The 7,427-nt window shown below is 38.4% G+C and overlaps 1 pseudogene; it reads right to left on the reverse strand.

The window, feature by feature from the left end:
• Nucleotides 1-1,256: 1,256 nt before the first annotated feature.
• LOC105502137 lies at nt 1,257-2,212 on the reverse strand (annotated as a pseudogene).
• Nucleotides 2,213-7,427: the final 5,215 nt, after the last annotated feature.

The raw sequence follows: 7,427 nt of genomic DNA on the forward strand, positions 1-7,427 counted from the left end.
ACACACACACACACACACACACACACACACACACAATTGATGTTTTTTAGTTTCTAATGTAAGACTTGTATTTGGTTCTATGAATAGTCATTTTGTTTCCTGTGCATTTCCAGAGATTTATCATTTGCTCTATTTATCTAAAATTCCTGAGCTATCTTTGTCAAGCTTCCAAAAATTGGTAGAGGACATCAGCCATTTAAAATTTGGATTGGGGCTGGGTGTGGTGGCTCATGCCTGTAATACCAGCACTTTGGGAGGCCAAGGCAGGCAGATCACCTGAGGTCAGGAGTTGCAGACCAGCCTGGGCAACATGGCAAAACCCTGTCTCTACTAGAAATACAAAAATTAGCTGGAAGAGGGATTACAGTAATCCCAGCTACTCAGGAGGCTGAGGCAGGAGAATAGCTTGAACCCAGGAGACAGAGGTTGCAGTGAGCCGAGGTTGTGCCACTGCACTCCAGCCTGGGTGACAGAAGTGAGACTCTGTCTCAAAAAAAAAATAGTTGAGTTTTACTTTGTAAAATTAAGAATTTCTCTTTTACAAAGTACACACTGAGAAAAATTAATGTGTAGACAATTGAGAAAACTATTTGGAATTTTAACAATAAAATGAGTATATATAACCTATATGAGATATACACCCATATGTGAATTCGGAGATGTTTGTTGATTGTGTATACATATGCAGAAACAACAGACTAGACTGTTGCGAAGGTCGTCAAGAAAGTGCTGAATGCAATGCATCAATACAGGAAGCATACAGTACAATACCCGTGTTGCAATCAGAGTTGTACACATTAAATAGTACCACTTTTTTTCTTTTGTAATTGAGATTTTATTGGTTGTGTTGAGGATCAGCACACAGATATTTCAATTCTTAACATATGTACTGAAAATCTAAAAAGCCGTGTATTATAATTATTTTTAAAGTTATTCCAGTGACTTTCCAGCTTAAAATTTGGAGGCAAATTTTCCTTAAGAGGCTATCAAGTACCAGTATCTTCACATGTTGATAAGCTGTTATAGACGTCCCACCAATTCACAATTAAATAGCATATATACTACACACTCAAATTTTCAATATTTCACAGCACGGTAACAAAGTTATTAGAAAAATAGGACTACCAAGACCAAAGATGTTACAGAGTGCACGCAATTCTGACAGGGAAAGCTATGATCAAGGAGTGGTTTCCTTTAGGAAACAATTCTAATGACGAAAAACATGGGACTAGAAGTAATTCAAAATGTTCAAGACATTAAAGGCAAGGCTGTGACTCCATATTGCCATTTAGTATGCTTTGTATTAAAAAATAAAAGCTAACCTCCCATCCATGGAACGTTAAGCTGACACCCGAGACAAAACCTCCCATAATTCGGTATCCCATACTGTTATCTGGTTGTGCCAAAAAATAAACAACCAGAGAATGATTTCACCTTTATAAAAAAGCACTTACATTTAAGAAATGGGGTGAAATGGGATTCGCTCCTTCTTAAAAATGTTTCTAGAGCTACTGAAAAACTTGTGTTTACAAAATAGTTGATAAAAATATTCCTCTAGGTTGTACAAGAAGGGAGACAGGGATGACCATAAGACATGGAATATAATACTAATCAGATGTGGCTTCTTTCTCTGTGGCTTCAGAGGCTGGACTCTCCTCAGTTTTTGTTTTTCCGTTTTCTGAACTAAATCTTTAGTTTCTTCATTACATAAGTTGGCCTGTTTTCCCTTTGCTCCTCTTTCCCCTTTTGTTTGCATTTTTTTTTCTGAAGATTTGTCCTTTCCTGTTGCTTTTTCTTTCTTTTTTTTTCTTTTTAGACTGAGTCTCGCTCTGTTACCCAGGCTGGAGTGCAGTGTTGCCATCTCGACTCACTGCAACTTCTGCCTCCCGGGTTCAAGTGATTCTTCTGCCTTAGCCTCTGGAGTAGCTGGGATTACAGGTGCCCACCACCACACCCGGCTTTTTTGTATTTTTAGTTGGGATGGGTTTCACTATGTTGACCAGGCTGGTCTCGAACTCCTGACATCAGGTGATCTGTCCACCTCGACCTCCCAAAGTGCTGGGATTACAGGCCTGAGCCACCACGCCTGACCTCCTGCTGCCTTTTCTGGCTTCATTTCCACTTTTGGAGGAGGTTTAGCTGACAACGGCACTGATCTCCTCTTCGGCTCTTCCTTTGTGGCTCCTTCATCCTGGTAGTGCGGAGGGCGCATGCCAGGTGCCTGTGGGCCACTGGGCATGAGAGCCTTGGTTAAGCTATGCTGCCTAGCCACTGCGGCTCCTCCCACCTGAGCTGCTGAGACCCCAACATCATGTGTTAGAAGAACACATAGGCAAGAAGGATGACACATTAATACATTAAAATGTGGGGAAGGGAAGGAAGTGGGGATAATAAGGGATAATAAGTAAATAAAATAATTTACAGAGGAAGCCTGCTCAGACCAAATGATATCCATGAGCCATGAATAGAAGAGAATGAACTCAACAATCTACACTTAAGATTCTAGAGAAGACAGAACACAATACAACAAATCAAAAATTGGAAAATTATGATGCACAGAATGAAGAGACTGAATTGGGATAAAAGGGTTGCACCATGGGTAACTTCCCAGTGAAAAATCATAAAAATGCATGATATTGTGTAAAATACTTCTGTGTCTAAGTACAGAATCAAAATATCTGCAACATTAAAACTTGGGTTGAAAATGTCAGGGTTTTTCACCCTAATATCAAAACCAGGAAGAGACAATAATAAAAAAATGAAAACTGCAGACCAGTATCCCTAATGAATGCAGGTGCAGAAATTTCTCAACAAAATACTAGCTGTCTGAATCCAACAGCATATCAAAAAGTTAATACATCATGATCAACTGGGTTTTGTACCAAGGATGCAGGGATGGTTTAACATATGCAAGCCGATAAATATGATACATCACATAAACAGAATTAAAAACAAATACCATATGATCATTTCAATAGATGCAGAAAAAGTATTTGATAAAATCCAGCATTCCTTTATGACAAAACCCTCCATAAAATAGGCACAGAAAGGACTTACCTCAAAGTAATAAGAGCCACATATGACAAACCCACCGCCAACATCATACTGAATGGGGAAAAGTTGAAAGCATTCCCCTTGATAACTGGAACAAGACAAGGACGCCCACTTTCACCACTTCTCTTCAATATCGTACTCAAAGTCCTAGCCAGAGTAGTAAGACAAGAAGAACAAATAAAGGACATCCAAATTGGTAAAGAGATCAAACTGTGACTGTTCACCCATGAGTTGATCACATACTTAGAAAAACCTAAAGATACATCCAAAAAGCTCTTAGATCTGACAAACAAATTCAGTAAAGTCTCAGAATACAAAACCAATATACACAAATCAGTAGCACTGCTACACGCCAACAGTGACCAAGCCAAGAATAAAATAAAAAAACTCAGTCCCTTTCACAACAGCTGCAAAAAATGAAATAAAATAGGAATATGCTTAATAAAGGATCTTGGAGGATCTCTACAAGTAAAACTACAAAACACTGCTGAAAGAAATGATAGATGACACAAACAAATGGTAACACGTCCCATACTCGGGATGGGTAGAGTTAATATTGTGAAAATGACCATGCTGCCCAAAGCAGTCTACAGATTCAATGCAATTCCCATCAAAATATCTTCATAATTTTTTAGGGAACTAGAAAAAAGAGTCCTAAAATCCATATGGATCCAAGAAAGAGCCCACATAGCCAAAACAATACTATGCAAAAGAACAAATCTGGAGGCATCACATCACTCAACTTTAAATTACACTGCAAGGCTATAGTTACCAAAACTGCATGGTACTGGCATAGAAATAGACATGTAGACCAATGGAACAGCATAGAAAATCCAGAAATAAAGCCATATATTCAACAACCAATTGATCTTTGACAAAGCATACAGAAACATAAAGTAGGGGAAATGACACCCTATTGAAGAAAAGGTGCTTGGATAACTGACAAGCCACATGCAGAAGAATGGAACTGGATTCCCATCTCTCACCTTACACAAAAATCAACTGAAGATGGATCAAGGACTTAAATATAATACCCCAAACCATGAAAAATCCATAAGATAACACCAGAAAAACTCTTCTGCACATTGGCCTAGGCATATAATTCATGACTTAAGGCCCCAAGAGCAAATGCAACAACAAAAATAAATATATGGAACCTAATTAAACTAAAAACCTTCTGCACAGAAAAAAAAAAAAAAAATCAGCGGAGTAAACAGACAACCCACTGAATGGGAGAAAATATTCATAGACTATGCATCTGACAAAGGACTAGTATCCAGAATCTACATGGAACTCAAATAAATCAGCAAGAAAATGACAAATAATTCCACCAAAAAGTGGGCAAAGAACATGAATAGACAATTATCAAAAGAAGATACACAAACAGCCAACAAACATAAAAAAAAAATGCCGAACGTCACTCATCATCAGGGAAATGAAAATTAAAACCACAACAAGATACCACCTTACTCCTGCAAGGATGGCCATAATTAAAAAGTAAAAAACCAAAAGATGTTGGCATGGATGTGGTAAAAAGGGAACACTTATCTACTGTGGTTGGGGATGTAAATTAGTACAACCACTATGGAAAACAGTATGGAGATTCCTGAAAGAACTCAAAGTAGAACTACCATTCGATCCAGCAATCCCACTACTGGGTATCTACCCAAAGGAAATGAGATCATTACATGAAAAAGACACATGCACATGCATGTTTATAGCAGCGCAATTCGCAATTGCAAAGACATGGAACCAACCTAAGTGCCCATTGACCAATGAGTGGATAAAGAAAGTGTGGTATATATTTACCATGGAATATTACCCAGCCACAAAACAGAACAAAATAATGTCTTTTGCAGCAACTTGGGTGGAGCTGGAAGGCATTTTTCTAAGTGAAGTGATTCAAGAATGAAAAATCAAATATTGTATGTCTCACTTATAAGTGGGAGCTAAGCTATGAGGACACAAAGGCATAAAAGTGATATAATGGACTTTGGATACTTGTCAGGGAGAAGATTGGGAGGGGGTGAGGGATAAAAGACTACATATTGGATAATGTGTACACTGCTGGGTGACAGGTGTCCTAAAATCTCAGAAATCACCAGTAAATAAGTTATCCATGTAACCAAAAACCACCTGCATCCCAAGAACTATTGGAAAACAAACAAAGTTTTGTATTCTACCACTAGATGACAGTAGAGATTAAAATGCCATTTCTGCATGCTTGTTATTAAAAATTTTGTCTTATGGCTTCCCCTAAATCATGCAGCAGCTCAGAAACCTATCCTTAAATTCACAATAACTTTTTGGCTCTAAAATATTAAAAATATATTGATAATAATACAGGAATAGAATCCAGGGAAATACATGGCACAATAAAAAAGATGAAGCCAAGAATGGAGTAAACTTTTAAAAAGTGCCGTGATACCCTATAATCTGGTTAGATGTGGGTCACACATTGTTAGAGGACCATGATGGTTAAGACAGGATCAGTTACATACTCGCAGTGCCTAGAAGATAGACAATGGGTTGTTTAGGAGAATTATAGCTATTCCTAGTCCTGAGGCCACAAGGAGATTTGTCCATCAGAGGAGAAACTGCTTAACGCAGTGAACAATGTTCTCAAGAAAGTTCTTTCAGTAAATTTTACAAGGTCCATAGGTCTTTTTGTGATTAAGTCTCTTAAAGTAAGATCATTATGTCAGCCTATGACAAAGACTGGGAAAAGTAATTCTACACAGAATAACAGGATCTAGTCCAGACATGCAGCTTTCTGATGTTCTAGCAAACCCAAGGGTAGATTTTGTTATCTGTAGAAATGAATAGACTCCACATCTATCAAAGATGCTGTTTATATTGAACTGATTTAAATTATTTTTGAAGCAGCAGCAACTTTTAAATTATGTATTCTAACATATACCAGATGTAAAACTATTTTCTATAATCTGTTAAATACAGAACAGTAACTTTAACAATAGGCTGACTTACAAGTGGAATTGGAATTGGAAATTTCTTGTGGATTCTGCAAATCTACTCAAGGACTTTTGCTTGAGTCTTAGGCTTGCTCCCAGAAGGCTGATAGCACCCATAGAGAGCATCAAGATTCTTCTTGTGATACAATTTTTTTTCCAAATACAAAGGCACTAGTTGACATAACTACAACCCCCTTCATCCCAATGCACAACCAACTCTACTTCATAGAGAATGCCAGATATGGCTTTCTACAGGAAACTATTTGAAACAGATATGAATCTTAATATGGGTATAAAGTGAGCAAAAAGAATAATATGGCTATGAAGTAAGAAAAGCAGCCATGGGTCGTTGAGCTATTTCCAGATTGCCCATTCAAGTAAAACTGGTTACTAACTATACACCTACATAGCTAAATAAATAAATGGCTTGCCAAATGGGTTATATGGCAGAGAACACTGGTTGTCTCCCAGGATATGTTTGTCACTTCCTCTAGAATAACTGAAACCTGCTGATTATTAGCTGGGCAGAATAAAAGCTATGTTTCTTGGCACCCTTTGAGCTGATTGTGGTCATGTGATTACAACCTGACAAATGTGATGTATAACTTCTGCAGAAAGCAGCTCTGAAATCATGGGAAGTGGATGTGCTCATTTCTTCCTTTCCTTTTATTGGCTGGATGGAAGGTGAATTTGATGGAAAGACCTCTGGCAGTCACCTCAGAGTATGGGATGACCACTGGAATGAGGACTAACTGTGGGTAAAGACCAAAACAAAACAAAAGAATTAAAACTCTCCCACAACAAAAAAGGAAACTGGGAACTGAGTTCCTGACACCATGGAATGTCACATCAACCCTGCATTGCCTACTCCTGTCTTTTTATAAGAGAGAGAGAGAGAAAGAAAAAGAGAGAGAGAGAAATGTGGTTGCATTTTTATTTCATTTTGTTGAGATGGAGGCTTGCACTCTCGCCCAGGCTGGAGTGCAATGGTGTGATTTCGGCTCACTGCCACCTCTGCCTCCTGGGTTCAAGCAAGTCTCCTGCCTCAGCCTCCTGAGTAGCTGGGACTATAGCATGTGCCACCATGCCCAGCTAATTTTTGTATTTTTAGTGGAGATGGGGTTTCCCCATATTGGCCAGGCTGGTCTCGAACTCCTGAGCTCAAGTGATCCAGCTACCTTGGCCTCCCAAAGTGCTGGGATTACAGGCATGAACTACTGTGCCTGGCTACATCTTTTAAAAGATACTGTCAGTTTGAATTTTCTGTCACTCACAACCAGACTTAACTGATTCAGGATGTCAGTTGAGTATCAATTAATCATCAATAGCATTGGTCTATGAAATGCTTAGTTGAGGCTCTTTATTTTTCTCATTGTGATGACCTATGTGGATTACTTAATT

The sequence above is a fragment of the Colobus angolensis genome, unplaced genomic scaffold (genome assembly GCF_000951035.1).
Source record: "Colobus angolensis palliatus isolate OR3802 unplaced genomic scaffold, Cang.pa_1.0 Scaffold77, whole genome shotgun sequence".
Lineage (NCBI taxonomy): Eukaryota > Metazoa > Chordata > Mammalia > Primates > Cercopithecidae > Colobus > Colobus angolensis.